Raw genomic sequence first — 16,108 nt, 5'->3', positions numbered from 1 at the left:
GTTTCCAAACTCTTTGGGGGAAAACTTGTGACTTTGAGTGTGTTTGTGTATAGATAAGAATTAGGGGAAATGAAACTAGACAGATGACTAGTTCTCAAACCTTGTGACAAGTAATCACAAAAACAGAGTTTGTTTGTGCCAGTAAAAGACGGAAAAGGTTGAGGCTTTTGAACCAATCATATTGAAGGTGACATGTTAGTTACGATAATCTTATTTGTTGTCTCGATTCTATAAAAACTGTTGTATTTGTGTTTTCTGGTGGGATTCTCAATGGAATTTGTCTGAGATCCTCTGGCCTTGCTTCTTCTTGGGAGAGATTCCCTGAGACTGCTCGGGAACTCTTCCGGCCGTGATTAAAGCATTTAAAGGACATTTGCTAAAGTCTGTTTGTCGATCATTGCTGCGCAGCAAAAAACTAATAAGGGAAATGAGTTAGTTAGGTGACTATTATTGAACGGGGACGTCGATTTGTAGACGAGACCAGATAGTTGGTTTAAGGAAAAATCTACCACAAAATACAGCTGGAAAACAGTGAAAAATCAACCTCATTAAATATTATTCAAGGCCCAGTGCATGATGGGAAAACCAGTATCAGAAAAGTTGAGTAATTTTACTACGCTTTCATTTCTACAAGCTTGAATTGAGTACTAATATAGAATCTACTTGAAACTAACTTTTTCATGTAAATAAAAAAAAAAAAAAATTCTCTAGTATTGACCACAAAATCGTAAGTGTAGAAGTAACAAAATAAGCTGCCACTCTATTAAATTAGGGAATGTACTTTTTAATGTATAAACTTTGTTGTTTAATTGATTTGCTGAGGCATTACATTTATCTAAAAGCCTCTAGAATGTTAAAAGCCTAGTAACAAAAATCATCTAAAGCCCAATTCAGAGGGGACATTTCTAAACAACATTTAAGTTACAGTTACAGGACTCGACAACTTAACTGCCCGAGAGGCCAGAAAGGCGGTCGGGATAATTGTCCATCCAGTCATCATGAAAGGTTTGCATTTTTACGTTTTTAATTGATTTTTAAACAATTCAGGCATAAAAACACATGAAATGTGTTACTCGCGTGCTACCTAAAACAGTTTTCTGTAAGTGCGTGCGTCACTAATGTTCGCCGGTTCCCGCCTCCTTCTTCCCATAACATCTGAACCTCGTTACAGTGTTAAACTGTAATATATCTTTTTTAACTCCTAAAAGTATCCGTCTCCTGAAAATCAAGGGTTCCTAGCAACATACTATGACGCAGAGCTAGAGGTCCAGGGAGCAGGAGTGTTTTTGCATAATGTTCCACAGTCAACACCAGTAAAACAACACTCTGGTCCAGGAACTACCACCCAACAGGTTACAGATGCTCCGTCTAAACTTTGTTTAGTGCTCAAAAGTCCAGAAACTCAGATAAAGCGGAAAAATACCTCAACATCTGGGACATATTATGCCCTCCCCCCATTACGCTCCCACCAGTCTGTAATTACCAAATATTTGTGACCAGTTAAACCAATCGAATTATTGCAAGTTATGCTTTTTGTGTTATCCAGCAGAAATGTAATACATTATTTTATGTTGTATTTAAAAATAAAAAAGTATGATATATCCATACAAGTACGCAGATATGCACAGAAGTGATTTTATTACTAATTTATAATCACTTATATTATAAACCAACTTTAATCCATGTCATTTCACAGCCTACCATCCATAATCAACCAGAACAGACTGAAGAGCAAAATTAAGAAAATTGGGAGCTTGATGTTAGCATGCTTTTGTAGCGACAATGGGTAGAAAGCAACCACCAACTAATCTTCTTTTTGAATATTAATTCAAATTCTCTACTTCTCGATGACTGAGGGGGGGAAGATTTGTTCAGAACGTCTCATGATCATCACCGGTCTGACTAATTGAAGGAGCCCCCGGCACTAACACATAACTGGTCAATGGCTAGCTTTGTGGCCTACTACGGACTGGTTAAGATAAAGACAGTGTCCGCACATTCCAGAGTCAAATCACCAAGACCAGAGCCATAAGTCACCCATCCCGGTGCCAGAGAGTCTGCAAAAGACCCTTTAAAAGAAGAATCGACACCAGCAGATGTTACTGAAACCCCCGACAACATTCCTGAACACCTCCTCCTTAAGACCTCTGAACAAACAGAGTTCTGTCTCTTCACCAGAGAACTGATTCTTATCAATAACTATACATAAAATCATTCAAGAACAATTTTCAATGGACTCATGATCAAACAATCATGCAACTACCTAATCCTGGGTTGTTTCCACCACTTATATGCATATTTTAATAAGATAATATGTTTTGATCCCATTTAATTCAGGTAATAGTTATTATATTAACTATTAGAAGGAGTGAATGAATGAAAGTGTGTACTGTTTCATATCAATGCTATCTTACGAACACAACTAGCAAGATGGCTTGAATGATATCGGTGTAATATGTTTTGATCTTCTTTTAATTAGAAATCATGTCTAAACTGTAGCCTCTGTTCTCTCTGCTAGTAAGGAGATCCCAGATAGCGCATGATTTATGACTTTGAAAACAAAGGCAGTGTCTAATTGGTCAGAACTCATCCTGGAGGTTGGACAAACTTTTAGTTTAAAACCTTAGACCCAAAAACAAATTTCTCTCTCTCGCTGCTTTCTCTCGCTGCTCTCGAAGCTCTCTCTCTCGGTGCTCTCTCTCTCTCTATAGGAACCATGTAAACGCGCAAACGAAATAACCCAAATCAAGATCTGAAGAACATGGGTTAAACAGCTTCATTCAAGCCATCATCATCTACTCTCAATTTCCTTTCTTTTCTTAGTTTCATTTCTTTTCCGTTGTGAGTGTCGGTTCTAAGTTAAGTTTTGCGACAAGATTTCGAGCTACGTTTCTTCTGCAAAGCCAGCTTCAAACAAAGACTTTCATTCCGCCAGCACACCACGTGACTGACCACGTGATCCAGACATCAGGCACGAGGAGACCGAACGGACCGGGAAAACCCCTTTCACGCAACAAAAAGGGAATCCCCAAAGGCAAATACGCAAGTAGACTACCTCCAGACTTCTAAGCTGAAACTGGTGTTTTGATAAGGGTAATAACCAGTCTTAAGAAACGATAGAAGGGTTAAATTAATGATTGATGGTTCGTTCAGGTCATGTCTAAGTGTATATGGAATCGTGAGATTTCATCCTTTCACTCTTAAACCCACTCTTTCCTCACTCTATCCCTTTCTGCAACGCGTATTTGTGTGTGTGTGTGTGCGTGTGTTTGTGTTAGATATTAGCTTTATGTGTTAGTAGCCTATATAATCAATAAAGTATTGTTTGTATTTAAAAGAGATTACTCGTGTGTGCTTATCAGATTTATTGTCTTGAACTTCGATTTAAGTTACCTATGCTTTTACCCTTAATTTACTTCGTAATTTATTGTTTGCTGGGGATTAATTCTTTCTTGGCCAGGAAGATATTATATTTCCTAGAGTTAATACTTGTTTATGCTTTCTGTTCATTGGATGAACTGATGAAATTATCATACTATTGATTCTGCTACAGTAAATTCTGAAAATAATTAAAAATAATTAAAATATTAATTATTGGTCATATTCCGTTATGAACAATAATTAATAATATTTATACGTGGGCGTATAAACGCTACACTTTCCATAGATCCTCCATCGGACAAAAAAGATCTTAGTTTTCAGCCACTATGTTCAACATCAACTTCAGCCCCAAGTGGAATGTGAAATGCATCGGAAACAAAACAAATGGATTGTCATCGAGCCCAATGTCATGGAGCTTTTTTAAAGATGTCAAGAATGTGGCTCAATAATAACAAATACCACAAAAAAAAACATTAGGAAATCGGATTAATAAGAGAGGAGGGGGGGTTGCTGTATATGTTAGTAGTGATCTGAAATGTAAAACAATTGAGTGCATGACTACTGCAACAGAAGATTTAATGGAATGTTTAACTGTTGAGATTGAAATGAAGAAACAGAGGAATATTGTTGTCACATGCATATATAGAACTCCAGGGTCTAGCATTACAGCATTTAATAACAAGCTGGAGCAATTATTAGTTGGGATGAATGAAAATAAAGTGTCTATAATTTGCGGGGACTTCAATATAAATCTCTTGAATGTGTCTAATCATACTAGTAGTTTAGATTTCCTAGATTTAATGTATAGCAGAGGCCTTTATCCTACCATTACTAGGGCTAGCCGAATAACCTCCAGTTGTGCCACATTAATTGATAACATTTTTGTAAATATATTTGAAAAAACGGTCAAAAGTGGTCTTTTGATAAATGATACAACTGATCATTTACCGATATTTGTAACTCACTTCTGTGAAGTAAAAACAAATAAAGAAAAGTCTAGTAAAGTTATTAGGTTAAGAACTGAGGAAAGACTAAATATATTTAGGGATGATCTTATGAAAGAACACTGGGACAATGTTTATAGTACAAATAATGTAAATAAGGCTTATGATTTTTTTTTTTAAAGTATCTATCCATCCATCCATCCATCTTCTACCGCTTATCCGGGGCCGGGTCGCGGGGGCAGCAGTCTAAGCAGGGATGCCCAGACTTCCCTCTCCCTAGACACTTCCTCCAGCTCTTCCGGGGGGACACCGAGGCGTTCCCAGGCCAGCCGGGAGACATAGGGCCAATCTCATTTCTCTGTCTTACCCCTTCCCCTTCCCCTTCCCCTACCCCTTTGTCTGCGTCTTCCCCTTGCCCTTCGATACCGAGTGAAGGGGGGCAGGGGGAAGAACGTTTCTCTAAGAAATGAGACACCACTCGATTACGTTTGCATCATCTTCCCTTTCCGCTAGCTGGCTGCTACGTCAACAGAGGCGATACGCGTTGACATAAACAAACGAAGATGCCGTCGTCTCGGGTTGTGATATCGATTGCCTGGTCTCTCTTTATCTTTGCACGCTTGTGTGCCATCAGTCAAAGACATTGTTTCATTGTATTTAACGGCGGCGCCTGCGACACCATAAGCAAAAACATTAGCAAACGGCAAATAGCGTATAGCTGCTAGCTAGCGGTTAACAAGTGATTCAAAACAAAAACATTACAACTAAAACCGCTTGAACGTTTTATTAAAGGTATCATAAAAAACGAGTGTCATTAAACTGCTGAAAATACATAAATTTGTGCGACTCACTTCTGAGAAATTCCTACCCCTCTCTTTCAAGTGTGGTCCTCCGCAGACTTCGTTTCAAGGGCTATGTAGCCCTACGCCTTGGCCCTAGCCCTTAATCAAAATGAGAATAGGGACACCACTTCCCCTCACATGAACGCGCAAAACCGAGGGGAAGGGGTAAGAGTAAGGGGTAAGACAGAGAAATGAGACGCAGCCATAGTCTCTCCAGCGTGTCCTAGGTCTTCCCCGGGGTCTCCTCCCGGTGGGACATGCCCGGAACACCTTCCCGGGAAGGCGTCCAGGAGGCATCCGGAAAAGATGCCCGAGCCACCTCAACTGACCCCTCTCGATGTGGAGGAGCAGCGGCTCTACTCTGAGCTCCTCCCGAGTGACCGAGCTTCTCACCCTATCTCTAAGGGATCGCCCAGCCACCCTGCAGAGAAAGCTAATTTCGGCCGCTTGTATCCGGGATCTTGTCCTTTCGGTCATGACCCACAGCTCATGACCATAGGTGAGAGTAGGAACGTAGATTGACTGGTAAATCGAGAGCTTCGCCTTGCGGCTCAGCTCCTTCTTTACCACGACAGACCGGTACAGGGACCGCATTACTGCAGAAGCTGCACCGATCCGCCTGTCAATCTCCCGTTACATCCTTCCCTCACTCGTGAACAAGACCCCAAGATACTTGAACTCCTCCACTTGAGGCAGGAGCTCTCCACCAACCTGAAGCGAGCAAGCCACCCTTTTCCGACTGAGAACCATGGCCTCGGACTTGGAGGTGCTGATTTTCATCCCAGCCGCTTCACACTCGGCTGCAAACCGTCCCAGTGCATGCTGGAGGTCCTGGTCTGATGAGGCCAACACGACAACATCATCCGCAGAGAGCAGAGATGAAATCGTGTGGTCCCCAAACCCGACCCCCTCCGGCCCCTGGCTGCGCCTCGAAATTCTGTCCATAAAAATTATGAACAGAACCGGCGACAAAGGGCAGCCCTGCCGGAGTCCAACACGCACCGGGAACAAGTCTGACTTACTGCTGGCAATACGAACCAAGCTCCTGCTCCGGTCGTACAGGGACCGGATAGCCCTTAGCAAAGGGCCCCGGACCCCATACTCCCGGAGCACCCTCCACAGGCCGCCGCGAGGGACACAGTCGAATGCCTTCTCCAAATCCACAAAGCACATGTAGATTGGTTGGGCAAACTCCCATGAGCCCTCCAGCACCCTGTAGAGGGTATAGTGCTGGTCCAGTGTTCCACGACCGGGATGAAAACCACACTGTTCCTCCTGAATCCGAGGTTCTACTATCGGCCGGATTCTCCTCTCCAGTACTTTCCCAGGGAGGCTGAGAAGTGTGATCCCCCTATAGTTGGAGCACACCCTCCGATCCCCCTTCTTGAAAAGAGGGACCACCACCCCGGTCTGCCAGTCCAAAGGTACTGTCCCCAACCGCCACGCGATGTTGCAGAGGCGTGTCAGCCAAGACAGCCCCACAACATCCAGAGACTTGAGGTACTCAGGGCGGATCTCATCCACCCCCAGTGCCCTGCCACCGAGGAGTTTCTTGACTACCTCGGTGACTTCAGCTTGGGTGATGGACGAGTCCGCCTCCGAGCCCTCAGCCTCTGCTTCCTCAATGGAAGACGTGACGGCGGGATTGAGGAGATCCTCGAAGTATTCCTTCCACCGTCCGGTGATATCCCCAGTCGAGGTCAACAGCTGCCCACCTCCACTGTAAACAGCGTTGGTAGGGCATTGCTTCCCCCTCCTGAGGCGCCGGACGGTTTGCCAGAATCTCTTCGAGGCCGACCGATAGTCCTTCTCCATGGCCTCACCGAACTCCTCCCAGGCCCGAGTTTTTGCCTCCACAACCACCCGGGCTGCAGTCCGCTTGGCCCGTCGGTCACCAGGTTCGGGGATTGCCGCCTCTACAGGCACCGGAGACCTTACGGCCACAGCTCCGAGTGGCCGCGTTGACAATGGAGGTGGAGAACATGGTCCACTCGGACTCAATATCTCCAGACTCCCTCGGGATCTGGTCGAAGCTCTGCCGGAGGTGGGAGTTGAAGATCTCTCTGACAGGAGATTCGGCCAAACGTTCCCAACAGACCCTCACAGTACGTTTGGGTCTGCCGAGTCTGTCCAGCTTCCTCCCCCGCCATCGAATCCAACTCACCACCAGGTGGTGATCAGTTGACAGCTCCGCCCCTCTCTTCGCCCGAGTGTCCAAGACATACGGCCGGAGGTCGGATGAAATGACCACAAAGTCGATCATCGACCTCCGGCCTAGGGTGTCCTGGTGCCATGTGCACTGATGGACACCCTTATGCTTGAACATGGTGTTCGTTATGGACAAGCTGTAACTAGCACAGAAGTCCAATAACAGAACACCACTCGGGTTCAGATCAGGGGGGCCGTTCCTCCCAATCACGCCCCTCCAGGTGTCACTGTCGCTGCCCACGTGGGCGTTGAAGTCCCCCAGTAAAACGATGGAGTCCCCAGTCGGAGCACTTTCCAGCACCCCTCCCAGAGACTCCAAGAAGGCCGGGTACTCTGCACTGCCGTTCGGCCCGTAAGCACAAACGACAGTGAGAGACCTATCCCCGACCCGAAGGCGTAGGGAAGCGACCCTCTCGTTCACCGGGGTGAACTCCAACACATGGCGGCTGAGCTGGGGGGCTATAAGCAAACCCACACCAGCCCGCCGCCTCTCACCATGGGCAACTCCAGAGTGGTGAAGAGTCCATCCTCTCTCGAGGAGTGTGGTTCCAGAGCCCAAGCCGTGCGTAGAGGTGATCCCAACTATCTCTAGTCGGAATCTCTGAACCTCACGCACAAGCTCAGGCTCCTTCCCCGCCAGAGAGGTGACATTCCATGTCCCTAGAGCTAGATTCCGCGTCCAGGGATCGGGTTGTCTAGGCTCCCGCCTTCGACTGCAGCCCGATCCACTTAGCACCGGCCCCTTACGGTCCCTCCTGCAGGTGGTGGGTCCACGGGAGGGTGGCCCCACGTCACTCCTTCGGGCTGAGCCCGGCCGGACCCCATGGGGGGAGGCCCGACCACCAGGCGCTCGCATACGAGCCCCAACCCCAGGCCTGGCTCCAGGGTGGGGCCCCGGCTGCGCCATACCGGGCGACGTCACGGTCCTCCTTTTTTTGGGCATCATAAGGGGTTTTGAACCGCTCTTAGTCTGACCCGTCGCCTAGGACCTGTTTGCCTTGGGAGACCCTACCAGGGGCATATAGCCCCAGACAACATAGCTCCTAGGTTCATTCGGGTACTCAAACCCCTCCACCACGGTAAGGTGGCCGTTCAAGGAGGGGTGGTTATATAATAAAAATTGCCCAATAAAAATATTGAATGATAAAGCAAGAAATAATAATAAACCTTGGTTAACGAAGGGTATATTGAAATCAAAAAGAAGAATAAGCTTTATCGGGACTTTGTAAAATATCGGACAGTAAATGCAGAAAAAATATATAAAGTCTATAAAAATAAGCTGACTACTATAATGAGACATGCAAAGAAAGATTATTATACTAACTTGTTGATGGAAAATAAAAGTAATATAAAAAAATTTGGAAAGTCTTAAGGGAGGTTATGGGCAGTAAAATGAATTATAGTCAGCCATTATACTTAATGAATGAACAGAACGTCGAGATAAGTGGTGGAAAAATGGCTGATGAATTTAATTCATTTTTTGTCAATGTTGGTCCAAATCTTGCTAAAACTATACCACTGCATAATGAAAATAAAAGCTGGACAGGTGAAAGCAGAGTCATGCAATCCCTTTTTTTGGACAAAGTTAGTGAGAGTGAAATTATTTCCACTGTCTCTAAATTAAAAAGTAAACATTCATGTGATAGTGATGGCTTAGATGTGTATATTGTCAAAGAAACTATACGTTGTATTATTAGACCATTAAAATATATAATTAATTTGTCTTTTAATACAGGTTTCTTTCCAGATAAAATGAAGGTGGCTAAAATTATTCACCTTTTTAAATCTGGTGATAGGCATAGTCTCACAAATTATAGGCCTATATCTTTGCTTTCTCAATCTTCAAAAATTCTGGAGAAGCTTTTTGTTAAAAATTTTTATTATTTTCTTGAAAAACATTCTTTGATACATGATAATCAGTTTGGGTTTCGAAGTACCCGCTCAACAGCTATGGCTTTGATGAAAATCACAGAGGACATTATTACAGAATTGGAGAATAAAAATTACACAGTTGGTGTTTTTATTGACCTTAAAAAGGCCTTCGGCACCCTTGATCATGGTATATTGATCTAAATTACAGACATATGGAATTAGAGGTGTAGTATTAAACTGGATTATTAGTTACTTAGAAAATAGACAACAATATGTAGAGTATATAGGCCATGAATCTAAGTTGGAAACAATACAGTGTGGAGTCCCTCAAGGCTCTGTGCTGGGGCCTAAATTATTTACTTTATATATTAATAATCTCCTTGATGAATCAAAGATTTTACGTTTTGTTCTTTTTGTGGATGATACTATTTTTTTTTTTTTTGTATCGGGGAAGAACTTAAAGATATTAATGAAACGTATTAAACAAGAATTGGTCCTACTTCAACCATTAAGTTAAACTTAAGTAAAACAAAATTTATGTTGTTTACAAATAAAAAATGCCCTGATAATGTTTGTTTGATTTTAAATGGAATAATTATTGAGAGAGTGTCAGAATTTAGGTTTTTAGGAGTACTCATTGATGAGAAAATTTAAATGGAAGTCACACATAGCTTATGTAAGAAATAAAATTTGCAAAAACATTGCCGTTTTGAGTAAAGTTTATGTTAAATTGTAAGGCAATGAGAATCCTATATTGTTCCTTTATTTTGCCATATTTGATGTATTGTTTGGAGGTATGGGGTAATTCTTATTTCACTAATTTAATGTCCTTATTTATTTTGCAAAAAAGGGCTATAAGAATAATGAATTAATTAATCAATTCCAACATCTTCATCCATTATCTAAATCGTTCTTCAATTCATCTACTCACCTGCCGTGTCTGTTCCTAAGTGCTTTAAATAAACCATCTTATACTTTACCTGTTTGTGTCATTCTGTTTTATGACAAATCAATGACTTTGACAGGCAAAATGAACTCAGTAATCCAGTTCATTTGTCAGGGGACAGGAGGTCAGACAGGCAAGTAAATGTACTATTTATTTATTTATTTATTTATTTATTTATGAAAAATGTAACATGGAAATATTTTGTACTTGTGCTTCTTTCAGCCCAGGATGTTTGGCAAAATACAACACTTATAGTTTAATGGATGACACAGCAGACAAGATTGTTCACTTTGAGTTGATGCAGGTTAGTTTACATGGCATAATTCTATATCCAATATGTTATTAATTAAAAGTAACCTTAGTAAGTGTTCAGTATTTTAAAGTGAAATACATAACTCAAAAAATTACTGGCAGATTTTGCATTTTATGACCTATTGTAAAATTATTTTAATAATATTTAATAAAATATGTATGATACTTTGAACATCAATGACAATACACACCTTGTTTGTCTCGTATGGTATTAATTGTCAGGTTACTAAAGCATCTAGTTCAGTGGCCACTGGGCTAATAGGTTTCAAGAGCGGTGTGAACAAACTACTAGAGCAATGAATCCAAATAGATGTGCTGACCACAGACAGGTCGCCATCTATTCGGAAGATAATGCATGCTGATTATCCCAACATTCAGCATGAATTTGACATCCGGCATGTAGTCAAAGGTCACAATAAGCTAATAATCATATCTAATTATATTAATCATGAATTATACAAAAAGTAGCATATGATAAATCTTATTTATTCATATATACAATGTTTGGTTTGCATGGTTCAACAAACTGATACAATAAATTGTGAAGACTACAACAATTAACCTGTATGCACTATATTCTCCATCCTTGTTCAAGATTTGATAATAGATCTTTTTTTAGGTCTTTCCAAAAAGTTGTATGTCAAGATATAAGGACAATGGAGAGCTGCAGCCATGGATACGATCTGCAACCATTTATGGTATTCCTCTGCAACTTGTGGACATGACCGTGAAAGTTCTTTACATTAATACCAAGTATAATTTATTTATTTTTAATGACAGGTACACTTATGTTATGTTTTATGGGGCCGTTACATAGACATAATTGCCTTTATACAGTACTAATGTTATATTTGAGTCCCAAATCATTTGAGTCCCTGAACCATAACAGGATACAGAATAAATGTTTTGGTTTAAAAAAAATCAATTACTATGATTAGTCACACTTTATTCTTTGTAGGGACCTAAATTTTGCTCTTAAATATTGGGGTTGCCGGACCCCAAACATCTATGTTTCTATGCTTGTAGTTCATACATTATTATAATAATTACTTTATTTCTCTATGTATTTATACAGAAATTGATTGTGAATTGGAAGTTCCTTCTTCATCACATCCAAGGCGTTGGATTGAAGGACAGCCGAAAAAATGTGGACACCATGATCTTAGTCCTGAACAGCAACAAAGGAAAATTGGCTTGATAAAGACTTGCGTGCCTTCCACACTCTAGAGAGTCTTGTCCTGGACAAAGGACTTTAAAGGATTTGAGGCAAATTACTCTTTTCAAACACACTGGTAAGTTAGTTATACATATATAATAATGTTAGTTTAGGTGCACCTGATACAAACATTTTTTTAAAATACTGTGGATAACTACTGATAAATTATCAAACATTTGACAAAAGATTTATGTTCATATAGTTATGACGCAAAGGGGAATATTCAGTAGTTGTAATGTTATCAAGACAAAATAGGATAATGTATTTTTTTTTTATTTTTTTTATTTTTTACATTTTTAATAGGTGTACCTTGGTACAATGTGGTTTTACCAAAACATACAAAAGAATGGACAGCCAAAGTGATTTTCCAACCCACCACTGAAAAATTCAGAGAGACTCTGGTTGAGAAAGTTATACAGAGGCACCTGAAACACAGCATAGTTTTCAAGGACAAATCTTCTCATTTGACTCCACCCCCATTGCCACAGAGCATAGCCCTAAAACCAAGGCCGGACAAGCAAGAAGTAATTGCAAAGCACTTGTCAAGATTTGGACACTAAATTTGAACACTAATTTGGACACTAATTCAGACCCCCTTACATTTTTCACTCTTTGTTATATTGCAGCCATTTGCTAAAATCATTTAAGTTCTTTTTTTTTCCTCATTATTGTACAGACAGCACCCCATATTGACAGAAAAACACAGAATTGTTGACATTTTTGCACATTTATTAAAAAAGAAAAACTGAAATATCACATGGTCCTAAGTATTCAGACCCTTTGCTATGACACTCATATATTTAACTCAGGGGCTGTCCATTTCTTCTGATCATCCTTGAGATGGTTCTACACCTTCATTTGAGTCCAGCTGTGTTTGATTATACTGATTGGACTTGATTAGGAAAGCCACACACCTGTCTATATAAGACCTTACAGCTCACAGTGCATGTCAGAGCAAATGAGAATCATGAGGTCAAAGGAACTGCCTGAAGAGCTCAGAGACAGAATAGTGGTAAGGCACAGATCTGGCCAAGGTTACAAAGAAAAATTTCTGCTGCACTTAAGGTTCCTAAGAGCACAGTGGCCTCCATAATCCTTAAATGGAAGACGTTTGGGACGACCAGAACCCTTCCTAGAGCTGGCCGTCCGGCCAAACTGAGCTATCGGGGGAGAAGAGCCTTAGTGAGAGAGGTAAAGAAGAACCCAAAGATCACTGTGGCTGAGCTCCAGAGATGCAGTCGGGAGATGGGAGAAAGTTGTAGTAAGTCAACCATCACTGCAGCCATCCACCAGTCTGGGCTTTATGGCAGGGTGGCCCGACGGAAGCCTCAGTGCAAGACACATGAAAGCACACCTGAAGGACTCCAAGATGGTGATAAATAAGATTATCTGGTCTGATGAGACCAAGATAGAACTTTTTGGCCTTAATTCTAAGCGATATGTGTGGAGAAAACCAGGCACTGCTCATCACCTGTCCAATACAGTCTCAACAGTGAAGCATGGTGGTGGCAGCATCATGCTGTGTTTTTTTTTTTTTTTCAGCTGCAGGGACAGGACGACTGGTTGTAATCGAGGGAAAGATGAATGCGGCCAAGTACAGGGATATCCTGGACGAAAACCTTCTCCAGAGTGCTCTGGACCTCAGACTGGGCCGAAGGTTCACCTTCCAACAAGACAATGACCCTAAGCACACAGCTAAAATAACGAAGGAGTGGCTTCACAACAACTCCGTGACTGTTCTTGAATGGCCCAGCCAGAGCCCTGACTTAAACCCAATTGAGCATCTCTGGAGAGACCTGAAAATGGCTGTCCACCAACGTTTACCATCCAACCTGACAGAACTGGAGAGGATCTGCAAAGAGGAATGGCAGAGGATACCCAAATCCAGGTGTGAAAAACTTGTTGCATCTTTCCCAAAAAGACTCATGGCTGTATTAGATCAAAAGGGTGCTTCTAAATACTGAGCAAATGGTCTGAATACTTAGGACCATGTGATATTTCAGTTTTTCTTTTTTAATAAATGTGCAAAAATGTCAACAATTCTGTGTTTTTCTGTCAATATGGGGTGCTGTGTGTACAATAATGAGGAAAAAAAATGAACTTAAATGATTTTAGCAAATGGCTGCAATATAACAAAGAGTGAAAAATTTAAGGGGGTCTGAATACTTTCCGTACCCACTGTATGTATGTATATATATATATATATATATATATATATTAGTGGTGGGCCGTTATCAGCGTAAACGTGCTCCGTTAACGTGAGACTCTTATAAAATATCGCCGTTAATCTATTCTCGAAGTTGGGTTGGGAGCTGGGTCTATACTACACAAGCTATGATGACTTTCACCTTGATATTTTCGCGCTCATAATGTAAGAGACGCTGGCGCGACCACAACATTGTCCGACATCAAATGGCAAACGTAATGTAAGCGGAACGAAACTGAGCTACTCGTTATTGTGTGGTTGACGGACCGTTGTTTATCAGTTTGGACCAAAGCAGCGCGAGCCGATCTTGATCAAGCGACACACAGTGCTAAGAGATCCAGTAAAGAAATAATTTGATTTCGCCACTTAAGTAATAACATTGCTGCGAGATCTAGTGAGAAACATTCACATTTCTCCGTTATTAACGGATCAAACAGTGCGTGGAAGCCAGGAAGAAACATTGTGCTGTGAATGAACTATCCAGTGTCCACAGATCTGCAACATTTACCATGGATTTACTGTACACTAACTGCAACCATGGAAGTTTGGCAGGAATAGTAGGCTATAATCCTTTCAAGTAACATTACGTTGGTTTTATTTTGACATTATGAATAAAATTGCTGCCCTCAAATGTTAATCTGAACTAAAAATAGACCTTTGTTTATAACTACTACAATATTTGGCTACATTTCATGGATTGAGAAACTGCTGGAGCCATGCAGGTATGGTCTACAAAGATAGCGTGTTCATGAATTGGCATACAAGTTCTTTTAAATGTCACTTTGTATTTAAGAAACACGTGCCCTTTAGTCATTATTTGGGTAGCACACATATTCTGAATGCCTTCGGCAGAATTCAGATGAGCCATTTTAATCTAGATTAATCTAGATTAATTCCAAGATTACAGTGAGATTAATCTAGATAAAAAAAAAAATAATATATATATATTTATTGTTTTTTTTTATTATTAAAAGGGATTATATATCCCTTATTGAGGGAAAGATGGAAAACACCATTGCTAAAACAATTTACTTATTGTTTTAGTGTGAACGTTTGGTCATTCCTGATGGTACCCTACATCAGTACTATCAAATGCATAGAGTTTCATTTATTCATTAACAACGACTGTAGTTACCTCAATGTTTTTTTTTTTTTTATTCTTCCAATTAACTTAAATGTGAGACAACAACAAAAGTATACAGTGTTGATGTATACGACAATAAATAACATTGCTGTAGTGTTACTGTCAAATTCAATTACATTAATTTAAACTTGGTTATAATTACAAATACTACCTAACAGATAAAATACAACCAAGTATAATGTTTTATCAATGAAATTGAACATTTGAATAATAATTCACAATTTACAAAAGTAGCGTTTTTACAAAAGACCAAAAGCATCTTCTGCTTCTCTGAAGCCCACATAATGTCCTAATGGAGATGGGTATGAATTTATAATGGCACTGACAACACAAGCTGGAAGATCCCTCCTGCTTCGTCTTCCTAATCTCTCTCTCCTTTCAGCATCCATTCAAGAATCAGCCTGTTTGCCACCAGCCTGTAGTGACTGTAAAATCAAAGAAATGTGTGCAGTGAATATTTAATATATATATATATATATATATATATATATATATATATATATATATATATATATATATATAGTCATAGTACATGTAGTCAAACTAAACGGCATACTTACTCTACTGTTAGGGTGCCACCAGGTCCTTGTGGCCTCGGACGGCGTCTCCAGTTTAATCTGGGCAAATTGAAAAACACCTCCAAAACGCTGTTGCTCAGTAACAGTGGAAAACCATTGTGTTCAGTAATGCAGCGAGACGGGGGCACAGTTTCACCGGCTGACTCACTGATTGTTTCCAGTGGTGGAATTGATATGGTCCAGTCATGGCAGCATTGACTTTCTTGCTCCATTGGCATTTACCACATGTGCACCACCATGGGTTCGTTCTTCGTACGTTGCTTAAAACATCCGAGATCAAACAAGACATCCAAGATGATATCATCGTGCTAATCATGATCTGGCTAATTAGGTTCTTCGAACACACTTGCCGGATATGATTAGTAGGGCCTATAGCTGGACTGAGTTATCTGAGATAACTGCACGTTCATGCGAAGTTTAAAAGGGGATATGTATCGATAGTAGAAACATTGATCAGCA

At 40.9% G+C, this 16,108-nt stretch overlaps 1 long non-coding RNA gene across 1 annotated transcript; it reads left to right on the top strand.

Moving 5' to 3' along the window:
• Positions 1 to 2,663: 2,663 nt before the first annotated feature.
• Positions 2,664 to 13,750, top strand: LOC311297095. The gene is made up of 5 exons (XR_014628752.1): positions 2,664 to 3,093; positions 10,273 to 10,326; positions 10,416 to 10,497; positions 11,125 to 11,203; positions 11,581 to 13,750. It is a non-coding gene; the product is annotated as an uncharacterized lncRNA (long non-coding RNA).
• Positions 13,751 to 16,108: the final 2,358 nt, after the last annotated feature.

The sequence above is a fragment of the Rutilus rutilus genome, assembly GCF_951802725.1.
Source record: "Rutilus rutilus genome assembly, chromosome: 9".
Taxonomy (NCBI): Eukaryota; Metazoa; Chordata; class Actinopteri; order Cypriniformes; family Leuciscidae; genus Rutilus; species Rutilus rutilus.
Note: the sequence above shows the minus strand (reverse complement) of the source record. Positions and strands in the feature narration are given on the sequence as shown.